The 16,309-nt window shown below is 46.1% G+C and overlaps 1 non-coding gene across 1 annotated transcript; it reads left to right on the forward strand.

Annotated features, from left to right (window-relative positions):
- Positions 1-5,408: 5,408 nt before the first annotated feature.
- TRNAA-UGC (transfer RNA alanine (anticodon UGC)) lies at positions 5,409-5,480 on the forward strand. Its single transcript has one exon. It is a non-coding gene; the product is annotated as a tRNA-Ala (tRNA).
- Positions 5,481-16,309: the final 10,829 nt, after the last annotated feature.

The raw sequence follows: 16,309 nt of genomic DNA on the forward strand, positions 1-16,309 counted from the left end.
GAAGTAGTAATTCGTGGTCGCTGTTTTCTAAATGCACGAAAAACGGCAGTGGTCTCCAAGCGCCCAGGCACTACATTCCACTGTACGTTGTCTCTCGTGGCACAACCCGTCGCAGGTTGACGCGAAACAGCGAACACGATCAGATCGCCGATTGCAATAGGCGGTGGTACTTGGATGGAATCGCATTCACAGTTTAAACCGCAGCTGGTGCAATTAAAGCCTCTCCATCGACGCGAAAGTAAACAACGTTAAGAAAAACATAGCGTTACTTCCACTCGGAACAGGAAGCTGCAGCTACGGAAATTCCGCTTGACACCGGAAGCTAAGGGGGTGAGTGGCAGAGGAGCGTGGAGGAAGAGGGTAGGTTGGCGGTACTTAACCTGGTCGGCGGAAACGTGTATGGAGGGGCTTTAGTATCAGTTAATGGCTGTTTTCACATATATGTTTTGTCGTGTGTATTAGCAATCACCATTTTCCTTATCTGAGTGAGGTCATTTTTTAGAAAGTTTCAAAGTTTATAGAACTTGTTGCTCATGGTTGTTGCAGTTTTCTTCCTAACTATCCATTCATTGCACTGTGCACCCATGTCTTGGGCAACTAGCTGTTTGAAGGTCAGTATGCTATCGATGGGTCTAATGGTAATCTCTAGTGCCCTCTCATTTGCTTGTTGCAATACTGAAGAGTTTTGTATACTGTGTCACTTGTTTATTTTCACTGTACTTTAGTTTCACTACATCTTGAATGTGTTGTGATAGTTTTTCTTTTGCAATGAAAGGTATTTTGGACAGTTGCCAACACTAATGTGGTAGTATGAATGCTTGCTGTATTTATCACGATTGTTTCATTTCGCTGGGGCACTAATGGTCATTAGCAGCAGATGCTAGCTGCCCTTAAGTGCAATGTTTTTATGTTGCATAGTATTGTTCATGATCCATTGAATGCACTGCACGCGCATGTTGTGGACAACTGCCTGTTTGAAGAAATTGTCTGCATATTCAGTGGGTCTAATGTGAACATCTCTACTACTGACTTAGCTTCACTACATCTTGAATGTGTTGTGATAGTTTTTATTTTGCCGTGACAGATGTGGTGGGCAGTTGCCGGCACTAATGTGATAGTACGAATGCTTGCTGTATTTACCACATGGTTGTTCCATTTCGTCTGAGGCACTAGTGGCCGTTAGCAGCAGATGTCATGTGGCCTTATGTGCAATATTTTTATGTTGCATAGTTTTGTCCATAATGATCCATTGAATGCACTGCAGACCCATGTTCTGGACAACTGCCTGTTTGAAGGAATGATCTGCATATTCAGTGTGTCTAATGTGAACATCTCTAGTACTGCCTCTGTATTTGTGAGTTAGATTTTGTATTTATTATGTATTAGTTTCACTACATCGTGAATGCGTTGATAGTTTTCCTTTTGCAGTGAGAGATATGGTGGGCAGTGGCCGGCACTAATATGATAGTACGAATGCTTGCTGTATTTACCACATGATTGTTTCATTTTGTCTAGCGCAGTAATGGCCATTAGCAGCAGATGCCATTTGGCCTTAAGTGCAATATTTTTATGTTGCATAGTTATGTTCATTCTAATCCACTGAATGCACTGCACACCCATGTTCTGGACAACTGCCTGTTTGAAGGAATGACCTGCATATTCAGTGGGTTTTATGTGAACGTCTCTAGTACTGACTGTATATTTATCAGTTAGATTTTATATTGTATGTTGCTTGTTTTCAGTGTACTTTAGTGGGATTGCACATTGAATGTGTTGTGATGTATTTTATTTTGCTATGAGAGATCTAATGGGCAGTTACCAGCCCCCAGTCTGTGTGTTAGTACAAATATTTATTCTGCTTATCACAGCATTTTATAAGGCTATAGTTTTGTGATGATTAACTCATGCCTGACTTTTTTATGAGAAACATGTCAGAACTAATAAACAATCCCTCATGCTTGGGATCCATGAAATCATCTTTGTAATCTTTCAATTGTCTTCGAAATATTTCCACATCAGGCCCAAGAAACTCCAGAACGGGCTTGAAAAATTACTCTCGGAAAGAACCGAGAAAACCTGATGAACGAGGTAAAAAAATACTCCGAGATCAGCTCCAACAAACCACAGAATGGGCTTGAAAAATTACTCTCAAGTAGAGCTACGAAACCTTGATAACAAGGTAAGAAAATACCCCGACATCAGTACCAACAAACTCGAGAATAGGCCTAAAAATAACTCCCAGGAATAGCCTAGAAAACTGGATGAATGAGGTAAAAAAATACTCCCACATCAGACCCAAGAAACTCGCGAATGGGCTTGAAAAATAACTCTCAGGAATAGCCGCTAGAACTTCGTGATGCCAGTAAAAATATAGTCCCACTATCGTCCCTAAAAACCTTCCCACAGATTAAAAAATTACTCTCGTTTCTACATACAAAAACCTTGGTCAGCATGGTAGTAAATTTTTACCTCGACTGGTACGTAGTAAAAAAAAACCCAGAAACGGGAATGCGATACAGGACGAGCGGTTTACTCCCGTTTCGCGTTATTTTTCTTTAGTGTGTATGGTTATTGCAAACATTGGTGAAAAATTTGTAACTAATTTCCGACCATAGTGGGCACTCTGGAAGCTTAACTCTGAGCTCCTAAATGATCAGGAATTTATTAATCGCGTGCGCATGGCTCTAACCAATTCTCTTTCTAGTGAGTTGCCATTATTTGCTGCTTGGGAACTCTTTAAACAAGAGGTTCGTGCAGTGGCTATAGAAATTGGATCGGTGAAATCATTCTATAGAAAGAATGACAAAAAAAAACGCTTCTTAAGAGCCTATGTAGCCTTTATGAGATTGAATTCGAAATGCCAGGCACTTACATTGTTGACATAGAAAACATTAAATGTGAGTTACAAAAGTATAACGCACTGCGTTACAGAGGTGCGCGAATTCGATCTCGAAACATGCGCGCTCTGCAGTCTGAGCAACCAACACGTCAAGCTTTACTTGACGAGCGGCGTCACGGTATTTCCAAAGTAATTCCGGAAATATACTCCGAAGGTAGTCTTCTAACAAATACTAATGACATAATTTCTCAGTTCGAAACTTTCTACACTATGCTGTTTAGTGCCCCTCCGAATGATCACGATGCAAAAGTTTTAGAGAGTTTTGTATCTCTTGTAAAACCATTACAGGATGATGACTGTGCAGTCATCAGTAGTAGCCTTACGATTCAAGAAATTGAGCTAGCTATTGATCAGCTGCCTCTGTCGAAAACACCCGGCCCCGATGGACTTTCAAGTGAATTTTACAAAGCTTTCAAATCAATTATCAGCCCCATACTATTGGATATTTTTATTACAAGTTTAGAAGTTGACGCCCTTCCGCAGTTTTTTTGCAAAACCCACACAGTTTTAATTCCCAAAAGTTCAGATAAAGAGAAACTGCGTTCTGTTGAAGGCTATCGACCAATCACATTGTCAAACGTGGATTACAAAATTTTTGCGAAAGTTTTGTGTAATAGATTGCAATTTGCGGTGTCAATTCTAATTGGTTCCCATCAGACGTGTGGAATCAGGGGCCGATCAATTCAAACCAACATACACATCGCCCGTACCCTTCTTCAATACTCTTATGGTTCCACGGAGCAGCTTGCAATGCTCCAGGTAGACCTTGCTAAAGCTTTTGATCGTGTCAGCCACCCCTATTTATTTTCTCTTTTGGAGCATGTCAATGTTGGCTCCATTGTGCTTAAAGGCGTTAGGCTTTGCTACACCTGTTGTACTACTCGTTTAGTTATTAATGGCCAACTCTCCGAACCCATTTCTATTTGCTCATCAGTAAAACAAGGATGCCCGATGTCCCCACTACTATTCGCCCTTTACCTGGAACCGCTATGCTTAAGCGTAATTCAGTCGAGTAACATCCATGGCTTCAGTATACTGGGTAATGAAGTTAAAGTCCTAGCTTACGCAGATGATCTAGCATTCTTCTGCACGGATAAGTCCAGTGTTGAAAAAGTAGTATCGAAAATAGAAGAATTTGGCAGCGTATCAGGAGCGCGAATGAACTCCTCAAAAACTTTAGGCTTATGGTTTGGCTCATGGTGCTATACACCAGAACAGTTTGCAGGCGTTAAGTGGACTGATGTCCCGCCAAAGTACCTTGGCATGCCGCTAGACGCATATAAATTAAGCGCACACTATTGGAAAGAACGGGTTTCGGTACTGCAAAGTTACGTCCAGACATTCGTTCCACAACGACTTTCTATTTTTGGGAAAGCCGAAGCCTGCAATAAGTTCTTGGCAACAAAAATTTTCTATGTATTGCAAGTTATCCATTGTGCTAGGCTATACATCCAACACTTTCACCGTATCTTTGCAACCTTCGTATGGTCTTCAACTTTTGAGCCCATGAGGCGAGACAATATTTTTAGGCCTGTTAGCGAAGGTGGGCTGGGCTTAGTACATCTTTATGTGCGGCAGATAGTGTCTCGTTTCTTCTTTTTTCGCGATACTTCCGATCCTGTGATTCGTTCATACATGCAAGTCACACTTGTTAATGCGTTACCTGATTTAGTTGTTTCTTCAAGTTTTTCTTCGCGCTTATGCTTGTGGGGGTTCATGCAAGAAGTTTACTTGGCGGTTCGTTTCCTGACAGTTCGGTTTTCCACTGAATACTTGTATTCTGTGCCGTGAAAAACGTTGTACAAAGACTTACTATCCATGCTATTTCCGCCTCCACTTTACCGATCAATATACATTAAATTGCGAGGCCACGATGTGCTAAAGCGAGTTCGCAAAATGTATTTATCCCTCGCTGCAAAACATTCTTTTATAAAGTTCATAGTGAAACCATACCGGTTAAAGCATGGCTACAAAAAAAGGGTATCTTTGTCTCTTCTGTTAACTGTCGCCTTTGTGATGTACCAGAAACAATTGAACATTGTTTTATTAGCTGCACCGACGCCATCCTATTTTGGGATGTCCTCCAACGGACTTTAAAGAAAGACTTTGAGATTAACGCTCATACTGTGCGATACCTGCTGCCAACCTCTGATAATAGTGCACCTTTCGATATGTTTTTTGTCATGGGAATGCACAGTTTGTGGAAAACGCGAATGATGGACCGAAACGCCAAGATTGTTGTACCTACAAGGGCAAATTTTATCCAAATGATACTACATGTAAAGCAGGCGTATGATGGACTCGGTGTGCAACCGGACTGGTACCCTATTTTGGTGAGGTGCTTATCCTTGCCACCTCTCTAAAGTGACACGAACGTTTCTACTCACAGTATGAACGCTGCCTCTTCTGTGTGACTTTGATTGTGCCCTCCATTCTCTTACTATGCTGAACAGGTGAACATCTGGTTGAATGCAACTATAATAAATACCATGAAAGAAAGAAAAAAAAAGGGGGTGCAGCTCAGAGGTAGAGCGCTCGCTTTGCATGCGAGAAGTCCCGGGTTCGAACCCCGGCATCTCCACGAGATTTTACTTTTTTCAATTTCTGCGTTTGTGCCTCCACAGTGTTCTTTTTTTCTTTTTTCCTCTCCAACGCCCACGCATTTCTGCGTGTTAGGCATGAATGCGTGCAGGGAAGTTACGTAAAGCTAGCTAACCGAATCACTAGTGGAGTTACATAAGGGCTGTCGTATAGCATGGTAAAGCACCAATTAAAGAAACGCGTTTCGACGTTTTGAGTTTCATACCAAACACACGGAAGAAACGCTTACCGTCAGCCAAATTCTCGTGTGAGCGTCATGCTCTGCATAAAGTTAAGAAAAATGAAGCTGTTTCTCAATGCACTTTGGTATTTACATTCGTTTAGAAGGATTAAAACACTACAAAAATGCGTTCACTTCTCACCGTTGGCTGACATACGTTACATTGTGCAAGCCACAGAGCGCAGCTGTTCGAGGGAGTCTCGGAGCCGTTTTCGTGCGGCAGAGGGGAGGGGGGGGGTTGCGCTGGGCGTATATCGAATGCCAATCGAAGAAGTTTCAGCAACGCGCACTTTCTTAACGTCCCCAATTTTCGCTTCGAACTCTAATTATCGCGATTATAGGATACCGCATACCTTACGATACCTACTCGAATAAAAACAAATTATCAGGCTGTGCTCTTCAGCCTGTATATAATACATAATTTCTGTTTGTCATGCCGCGTTTTACAGGCCCGACGTGTGCGTGTCAGCTAGGGCTTTGCTGAGCAGCAGTGTCAGTGTGTAACGTCACAAACCAGTTCCTCATCGAGGGTGTCGGTGAAAACGCACAGGCGGGTGGGTGAAGGATAATCGCTCGAGAGCGGATGGTTATGCACGAAAAAAATTCGGTATTAGGAGCCTATGCCAGGCACTACGATTGTCATCTAAGCTATTTAAGCTATTTAGACTTTTTCATTGCGCGAGGAAGAAAGGGGCTTGCGGCGAGCCTTTCCTCCTCTCTGGCTTGTGGGAACCGTCGCGTGCTGCGGAACGATTCGGAGGTAATTTTAGCCCGTCCTTTGTGAAATTTACGCCATGTCACTTCATACAAGGTCGTCGGGTAATCACTGCGTAGCCTTTAGCTGCATCGGTAACCACACGCGGTGTGCGGAAACTTATCTTGGCTGCGAAAACGTATGCGACGCGGATCATCAGCCCCTACCTGGGCCCCAATCCACCAAATTCCACCTCGTTGGCTCTTACATCTCCTCTAGACATTGCGCTGAATTTTACGCTGTTATTGAACGACACACATTGAAGCTTGTCAAATTATCAACCATGAAACTTTCCCTCAACATTCACGAATTTGCACGTAAAGTTACTCGAAAGGTTGAAATTGACACGTCCACTCTGAGCATTGCCTATACATTCTCCCCCTTGTTTTATCCAAATACTTAACAAGCTGCTCGTTTAGCTCGTCGAGGTCGTCCTCGGGGAAGTCTGTCTTGCCTCGTGGAAAGCATGAAAATAGGCACAAAACGAGTGTTCAGTAATTACTTTCAATAATTGCAATTAAGCCGAAAATGTTATACCATTTTCAAACATCGTGCCACATATGGCAACCGTATTTTTTTATTGTGAACTTGGTATCATACACAAATATCATGGGACACACGGAAACAGCGAATAACGACCAACTGGCGCTTTCAAGCAAATGCTGAAGCAATTTTGTAATTTGACAACATGCATTTAACTTCGCATTTTGATTGGCAATAACGTTTTCCTCATTTTCACAAATTCGATCTTGGCGCAAGTTGCAGAGCTCTGGGGACCGCGGGCTAAATTCTGCGCCGTTCGCAAAACACACCGAAAACGCTCCGTACCACTTGGACGCATAATTAACTGCGAAGGCTGTCATAAACCCACACACTTCTTACTTCTCCTACAGCTTACCTATACCTTCCCTCGAATAGTCAAAAGATATAAACAATGTACCTTGTCTAATTCACAGAAGGCCCCGGGTAAATTGATTATGAACTCCATATTGAACATAAAAATAAGGAGAAAACGAGGCTTGAGTATTTATTTCCAACGCTAATAATTATGCCAGAAACGTTAACCTTTCTCCGCATATTACGCTTAATATGCCCTCTGTTTTCGCAATATGTAAATTTGGTGTGACGTACAGTTCTCTGGAGACGCTGGGACAGATATATCTGATAGGAACTTCGACGATTACTCAAGGCTTTTTTTTTCGCAAGGGCTGTAACTAATTGACGCCCTTGAAACGTTGCCACACATCACGCATGATATGCATCCCATTGCCTCGGAATGTTATCCTTAATTGTGCCGTGCAGAGTTCATTTAGAAGAGTCGGAGAACTTCCTGCGTGGTTCGTATAAAATGCGCCTGTAAAGCTTTCGGTAACGTGACGCGTAAAATGGCCCCTTTTCTATAAAAATGTAGAATTGTTACGTCGCTTGCTTCTTTCGGACAAGCGGGGTAATTTTTGTGAGCTCTTGATTTGCGCCGCTAAGCAGGAAAAAAAAACATGAGGATAAATTAGGAATTGAGATGTAGCTAGCAATGAACGAAACAATTTAAGAAATATTTCTAGGTATTACCGTTAACATTCCTCACACTATGTGGTTCTCACAGGACATCGTAAAACACCCATATAGCACGTTTCAACGCTTCTTGTCGCACTAACACCTTAGCTGTGAAACCATGGAGAGCAACGTTGGAAGCAGTGTGGATATTTAGCAGCATAATTATTTTCTAGGTAGGAGCTGCCCATACGAATGAAAGTGAAGGTTAGTTTGCTAAATTCCTATAATGCTCTTTCCCGTGTATTATCAACATTCGCCAAAAAATTAGGAAAATTACGAATTGATAGAAACCGGAGCACGCCCGGGCCAACAAGACGGATTTGGTAATATGAACATTTTAGCAAGTCAGACGTAAAGGACAGCTTAAAAGGCAGCTGGAAGATGAGGGCGACTCAAGTCTGGCAACGAGAAATCGGGACACGGAAACAGACGTTGGGAGGGCTTCTTCGGCACCGCCGGGAGGGGAACTCGGGTCGCCGAGCCCCCCTGTAGTCGGCATCGGTGGCAACACTGCTTGCTAATTTAAAATTGACTTCTTATTTTTTTCAGACGGCTATATTTTCTAGTCAGTGCACTGTTCTAATCTGTAATGATTAAAATGTAACTCTTCGTGCTATGCATGGCCTACAAAATCCCGCGTTCCTTCGTCATTCGGTGACAGTTTTCTAGAAAGCATGATAAAAGATGCCTTTAGTAGAATTGCAAAGGAAAAAGAAAGAGATGCTTAAATGGAGGTGCCGGGTTTGAACACGGGACTTCTCACATGCGAAGCGAGCGCTCTACCACTGAGCTACACCCCCGAAACGGGTTCAGACGCCTCCGCTTCTAAATTTATACGGGCCATGCATGCTTAGCGTACGCTACCAAAGCTACCTACTTACTCCGTATGCGTAGAGATGTGGTTCTGTCTTCAAGCGCCCCACATCCTTGAGGACAAGTGGTGCTGAAAATGTTCACACATGGCTTCTCGGAATAAGGCAGGGCGCCGCGAGTATTACCGTCTCGGAGGTCACCCTGTAGAAAGTCGCAGCTGCCGTTTTACTGTGTATCCGAGTCCAACGAGGTGTCTCGCTAGTATTGAAAATCATCTTTGTCATCCATGATCACATTGGATGTGAGTTGGAATACGTGACCGGTCTGTTCGTAGCTTGATATTTGTCCTGCAGGTACGCATGTGCATGTGATGAAACTATTTTGCTTTTTTATGCCTGAATTGTGACGAATGTAGCAGATAATATTGTTGCGTGGAGATAAACTAGGGATAAACTATTTGAATGCTACATTTACAAGTATCACAAACACTAGCCAAGATGGAAGCCTTGCTTGCTTGCTTCCTATACCATGGCGCGTACCCACTATGGGGGATTCGCCATAAAGCTGGCGGTTACACGGAAAACGGTTATAAGAAAACGGGCACTTTTGAAAGAACACGCTAGAGGGCAATAAATATTAATCAGTTTAATTGGAAATTTATAAATAATAAATAATAAATCATGAAATTAGCGTAACTTTGAGTCTTCTAATATACTAAATAAAAGTGTGCAGCTTGCACTAGTCGTGCAAGGCTGGAGTCAACTGCGGAGCTCGTGATCACCAAGATTTTTCGTGGCTTGCCTAAGTTGTTTGTAGGTTTTCGAGACTATGTTAGATTTTGCTATGTTGTTGGTAGGATTGGCTTAGTCGTTTCTAGGTTTTGCGAGGTTATGGTAGGCTTGCCCAAGTTGTTTCTAGGTTATGCGAGGTTATGCTAGGTTTTGCTATGTTGTTGTCTCGGCGGGCTTGACGCTTGATGTTTTCGAGCAGTCGCAGGCCGGGATCGCTTTGTCGGCGACGTCGAGCGTTCGGAGCCGCAGGTTCGGCGCGGTGTTCCGGATCAGCTCGGCGGCGACGCATTGCTTCTCGCTTGGCAGTAGAGGCGCCATTCCTGGTAAGCCGCTTCTTCTGCGGGCGCCCGAACTTTCTTCGATCTTCCCATGGCAGGAGCAAGTACGCACGGAGTAGAGGAGGCGGGAGGTGTGTCGCCGCGCCGGATGTTCCGAGCTTTCACTCGCTTGTGAGGTCACGACTCCGGCCTACGCGCGTGGGGTGCGAGCAGGTTACGTGGCTCGGTGCTCTCGCAGGTGGTTGCTGGACAACACGCAAGGCGGCGCGCAGTTGGGCGCAGTTTAGTGGTTACGCTCCACGGCGGAACTGAACGTTTAAAGAGCTCCGCTGCTAATAAATCAGTAAATATAGGTAGGTATTGTCCTTGTATTACCAAGGATGTTGTATACGGCCCTGAATACGTTCCTGTGGCTAAAACCCAAAACATTTGCCCCAAAGGAGAGAAGGTTTTCAGCATTTGTAGCAATGCCTAATTTTAGGAATGGAATTTCGTAGTATTTCTCTCTCTGGGTTGCGAATTGGCGGTAAGTTAATAAAAATGATCAATGGTTTCCTGTTCTTTGCAGAAATGACATAGAGGGGACAGCGCCAGACTAGACATGTGTAGCCAGTCCCCGTAAGCACATGGCATGTCGTCTTCTTCATCCAGTGGCCGCTCTCTTCTTCTAGGAGTGTCAAGTACCAGAACCCCCTAGTGACAGAAGCGCGATCTCAGCGTGTCTAAGGTGCCGCCTCAGAGGAAGGGTAGTAAACATTATCCGCGAAACGTGGAGGACGTCACGGGACAACAGGTCAGAAGACGTAGCGATACTTCCGGGTTCGATGTAGTACGTGACGTAGGCAATTTATTGAAGGACATGATAATGGCCTGTGTGTCGAAAAATCAACTTTTGAGAAAGCCCTCACGACGGCTTGGGGACCAACGAAGGATGGAGGTATACCCAGGGAAAAACGTGCGTCGCAACGGCATTGCAGTCGTAAGGGCGCTTCTGGTTTGGTTGAAAAGTAGAAAGCCGTAAGAGCAAGCTAACCCGCATGGTCAGAGGGGCAGCTTTGCGTGTATATTCACTGGCCGAGGCTGTAGCTGAAGGAAGGAGCGTATCAAATGGTAAATTAGCCCACGTCCAGTCCAAAGAATAAAGGGGGAGTAACCAGCAATATCGCGCAGGGTAGAATTGTAGGCGAATGTCACATAGCGCAAGGCAAGTTGCCAATCACAGTGGTCGGCCGACACGTACTTGAAAGCATTTCGGCGAGTGTCCGGTTCAAGCGCTCGGTAAGCCCGTTAGTATGCGGATGGCACGATGTGGTTAGCTTGCGGTGGGTGGAGCAGTAGCACAGAATATCGTTGATAGCTTTCCAAAAGAAACGAAGGTACGGCCTCGGTCCCTCAGTAGTTGATGCGGCGCACCATGCACTAAAACCACGTCACGGAAGAGAAATTCCGGTACACCTGCAGCGCAGCTGGTCGGAAGCGCTCGACATTACGCAGGACGTCGTGTAATCGGTAGCGTCGGCAACCCACTAGTTTCCAGAAGCATATGTTGGAGAAAGACCAAGAAGGTCTAAGCCGAAATGGAAGAAGGCCTCAATTAGGACGTCGATGGCTACAAATAATCAGCAAGGAGCATGGACAGTTTCTAGCCGCGTTGAGAGAGCTCGCTGCCACTGACGTAACGCCGCATTTAGCGGGCAAGGCCAGGGCAATAGAAGCGGTGGCGCACGCAGTCGTATGTGCGAGACGCACCAAGGCATGGAGGAAGGAAACAAGAGGAGGGAGCATACCGCAACGCGACTGAAGCCGAAATCTTCTGGGCCATTGGTGGCCCAACACGTGATCGCACGTCAAAGTGCGTGGTTGATTTTAGTGTTCCCGCTCGGCAGGCAGAGCTACGGTAGTGCAACGGAACACGCACGCACTGAATAAAAACTACTGGCATAGCTACCGGGAACCAAGTTTAAGCAAATCTTGATTCTTGCTCCGAGATCTCTGCGCAAGAGGTCACGCGTTGGGCCATCCCTGTGGCTTCACGGAGCGTTCGCTTGCCAAGGCTGGCTGCGTTACGCAATGTTCCCTCCTATATTTTCCTTCCTCCATGCTCCAATGTGACCAGCAGTTGGGGCGTGGTGGAGCTCGCGGAGAACTGTGGGGCGCAGATAGACGAGTTGGTACGACCAGCAGGAAGTCGGGACAATCAGGGCACACATTACCCCGATATAAGATGCTGTCCTTGAGGTGAACATGCGCACGAAGGCCTCTCTGGGTGATGATTCGAGGCGCTCTATAAGCAGTCTCAAGTTGGCACCACAACGACGCTGCCCATCACCGATGTGTAGAATCTGAGAAACGAAAATTACGCATTCGGTCATTTCCCTGTCTTAAGTGTGGGTCGGCCGCCGAATAAACAAAGGGAGTCATGGTGCAACCATCCTGTCTTGTAGGCAACCGAGTACGAGTATTCTTGTCCATAGGTCCAAGCGCCCAGTGGGCGAATCGGCATGTATGATATCCTTAATGCGTGAGCATTCTTTGGCGAGTACTCCAGCCCGATCACGCGAAAAGTGAACACAGAGAAGAACAGTAAGTTGCCTCGTTACGACTGCAAAAGTTTTTACGAATTGTCGAAAATAACAGAGTTGCCGAGCGAAGCTCCGAACATCTTAGGCAGATCTTGGCAGAGGGAAGTCGTTCCCAGCTCAGATTCTTTCCAGGTCGGACTGTATTCCGGTAGCGTCCACAACATGCCTAAGGATAGCAATTCTACGGCATCGATAACGGCATCGAATTCAACTGCAGTCAGGCTCCGCGAAAGACATTGAGAACCGCCGAAAAGCGGTCAAGGTGTGTGTTGAACATAGGTGAAAACCCAGTAACACAGGCATGTGGACTACTTGAAGCAATGGAGGGTTTATAATTCGCTCGGATGTGGCTGGGACTTGGCATTGCCAAAACGTCATGACCTTAACTGGTAAAACATGTGAAGTGTGAAAAACACTGTTATCGCCCGGTCCATGGCGTGTACAGCAGGAGCGTAGCAGAAGAAAGACGGCGCGAGAAAGTTGCTTGGACCTTTCCATTGCGCCGTCATAATACCGATGAGGATAGCAATAGGGGCTTGTTGGTACGGCATATCTTATTTTGTTATAGCACAAGCTTGACAAGAACAAAAGAACGCACATCAGACACACACAGCGCTGTGTGTGTCTGATGTGCCTTCTTTTGTCCTTGTCAAGCTTGCGCTATAACAAAATAAGATATGTCATAATACCCTTTCGACTACTGGAATTATCCTTGCCTCACCCCCACGCAACAGCATTGCAGAAGCTTCAGCACTTACCTTTGTAATAACGTGCACTAGCCCAGAAGGGAGGTTTATATAACAGTAGATAGGAGGTAGGAGAGGGCAGAGAATGGTGTTTCGTCTCAACACCACAAAGGCGTTAATTGGATGTTTGCCACAAGGCCAACACCCACCCATCCGTCATCGCCTATCCAGACGTCAACGCAGCGTGGACATTGACTCTGGACGGGCTCCAAGAAAGGCCACCACCCCACCATTACCTAGCAGCCTCAGCTAAGGATGTAGGGGGGGGGGCATCCAATGCTACCAAACAACGACGCCGACCTTGCATTCGCAGGTTGCTTTCCTGTCGCATATGCCCAACCTTTGGGTTTCGGAGGCAGGGTTAGGGCTTAGTGTTGCGACGTTCTATCACAAGAGATCCGTCCATTATGATTTGCTGCTGGCCAGACTTGGGATTTCCCTGCAGACTCGCGTAGGGAGGACGACGGTATTGAAAGCGGCGACTTTTCGAGTAGTGGGAAAGAGGGTCCTGATGGGAACTCGGACGCTTTCTGCTACATGAGTGGGGGGGGCGGGGCTTCCGTAACTGAAGCCGTGTAACTAAGCCAATAGTCCATTTTTTCCTTTTGTCTTATAACCTGACGTAGCAGTAGACGGGCTTGGTGGATTCATTTGCCCAAACGCCACCCTAAGGCACAACAAACTGGTGGCCATGGTGGGATAAAAATGGCAGTTCTCACTATCTGGGTTCGGCGGATCTGTGTACGTGGCTCCGGGAGACACGAACTTCGAAGATCGAGGGAAACTGCGGGTTGAAGAGTGGCCTGTGCAAATCCGGAATCAGCTGACCTCCTTTTCGTGGTTAAGGGAGGCACAACCGTCGCAGTGGGCTTTTGCGGCACAACCAGGGGCTTTTGCGAAATTTGGCCCATAAAAATTCGGAAGAACTCATGGTAGTTCGGAACTCATGGCAATTCGGAAGAGCTTATGGTAGTCGCCAACCACCATGCCAATTGTTGGCTCGCTTCGTTAAAAGAGAATGCAGAAACTCTATTAAAGTTTTCTAAGTAAGCATACGCCCTTATTTAAATTGGCCCACCTCCAAATTTGCTTGGCCCAGCCCCAGATTTCAAGTTCGCCCACCTCCAAATTTGATTTGCATCCCCCCCTCTATTCAATTTGGTGCAGCCCCAAATTACAAGTTGACCCACCAATATATTTATGTTGGTCCACACCAAAAGTTCAGTTCGCCCACTCTCAGATTTCAACTTGGCCTCACCCCCAAATTCAAGTGGGCTGATCCCTAAATTTGGCCCATGTCCAAATTGGAAGTTGAACCACCCCCAAATTTTTAAGTTGGCCCACCCTCTTACTTAAGTTGGCCCAGCTTCAAATTTCAGTTGGCCCACTCCACATTCCAAGTTGGCACACCTGCAAATTTCAAATTGGCCCACTTGAAAACTTCAAGTTGGCCGACCCCCAATTTAAGTTGGCCTACACACCCAAATTTCATGTTGGCCCACCCCCACATATCAGTCGGCCAACCTCCAGATTTCAGGTTGACCCAACCGCAACTTTCAAGTTGACGCACCCTCAAACTTAAGTTGGCCCACCTCTTCTATAAGCTTCCCCATGTATTTACTAACGAGCCCTGTGTATATCTGTGGCTATTCTCTAATCATTAATTTTTTATTTAAATAGTTCTTTACCGTTTATAAAGCATCTACATAGATACTATTATAACGATTAAATGTCTTAAATTTGCAAATTTCGCATTTTTGTGCAGACACAAGGCATTACACTTATCGCGTGACGGGGCTGGAGTAGTCGCCAAAGAATGCTTATGCATTAGGGAGACTCTACATGCCGATTGGCCCACTTGGCCTTTGCACCTACGTACAAGAATACTCATACCCAATTACCTACAAGACAGCACGCTTGCACCATGATGCCATTTGTTTCCCCTCTCTATCCTGTGGCTGACCCACACTTAAGAAAGTGAAATGATCGAATGCGTCATTTTCGTTTCTCAGATTCTACACATCGGTGATGGGCAGCGTCGTCGTGGTGCCAACTTGAGACTGCTCATAGAGCGCCTCGAGTCATCACCCAGAGAGGCCTTCGTGCTCATGTTGACCTCAAGGACAGCAACTTATATCGGCGTAGTGTGTGCCCTGATGGTCCCGACTTCCTGCTGGTCGTATCAACTCGTCTATCTGCGCCCCACAGTTCTCCTCGAGCTTCAAGACACCCCAACCGCCGGTCACCTTGGTACATGGAGGAAGGAAAAATATAGAAGGGAGCATTACGTCACGCAGCCAGCCTTGGCAAGCGAACGCACCGTGAAGCCACAGTGATGGCCCAACACGTGACCTGTTGCGCCGAGATGTCGTAGCAAGAATCGATATTTGCTGACACGTTTGGTTCCCGGTAGCTATGCCAGTAGTTTTCATTCGGTGCGCGCGTGTTCAGTTGCCCTACCGTAACTCTGCCTGCAGAGCGGGAACACTAAAACCAACCACGCACTTTGACGTGCGATCACGTGTTGGGCCACCAATGGCCCAGAAGATTTCGGCTTCAGTCGCGTTGCGGTATGCTCCCTCCTCTTGTTTCCTTCCTCCATGCCTTGGTGCGTCTCGCACATACGACTGCGTGTGCCACCACTTCTATTGCCCTGGCCTTGCCCGCTTAGTGCGCCGTTACGTCAGTGGCTGCGAGCCCTCTCAGCGCCGCTAGAAACCGTCTATGCTCCTTGCTGGTTATCTGTAGCCATCGACGTCCCGACTGAGGCCTGCTTCCGTGTCGGCTTGGACCTTCTCGGTCTTTTTCCAACATACGCATCTAGAAACGAGTGGGTTGCCGCCGCTACCGATTACGCGACGCCCTGCGCAATGTCGAGCGCTACCAACGAGCTGCGCTGCAGACATGGCGGAATTTCTCCTCCGTGACGTGGTTTTAGTGCATGGTGCCCCGCATCAACTAGTGATTGACAGAGGCTGTACCTTCCTTTTGAAAGTCGTCAATGATATTCTGCGCTGCTGCTCCACCCACCACATGCTAACCACATCCTGTCATGCGCAGACTGACGGGCT

This window comes from Dermacentor albipictus, chromosome 2 (genome assembly GCF_038994185.2).
Source record: "Dermacentor albipictus isolate Rhodes 1998 colony chromosome 2, USDA_Dalb.pri_finalv2, whole genome shotgun sequence".
Taxonomy (NCBI): Eukaryota; Metazoa; Arthropoda; class Arachnida; order Ixodida; family Ixodidae; genus Dermacentor; species Dermacentor albipictus.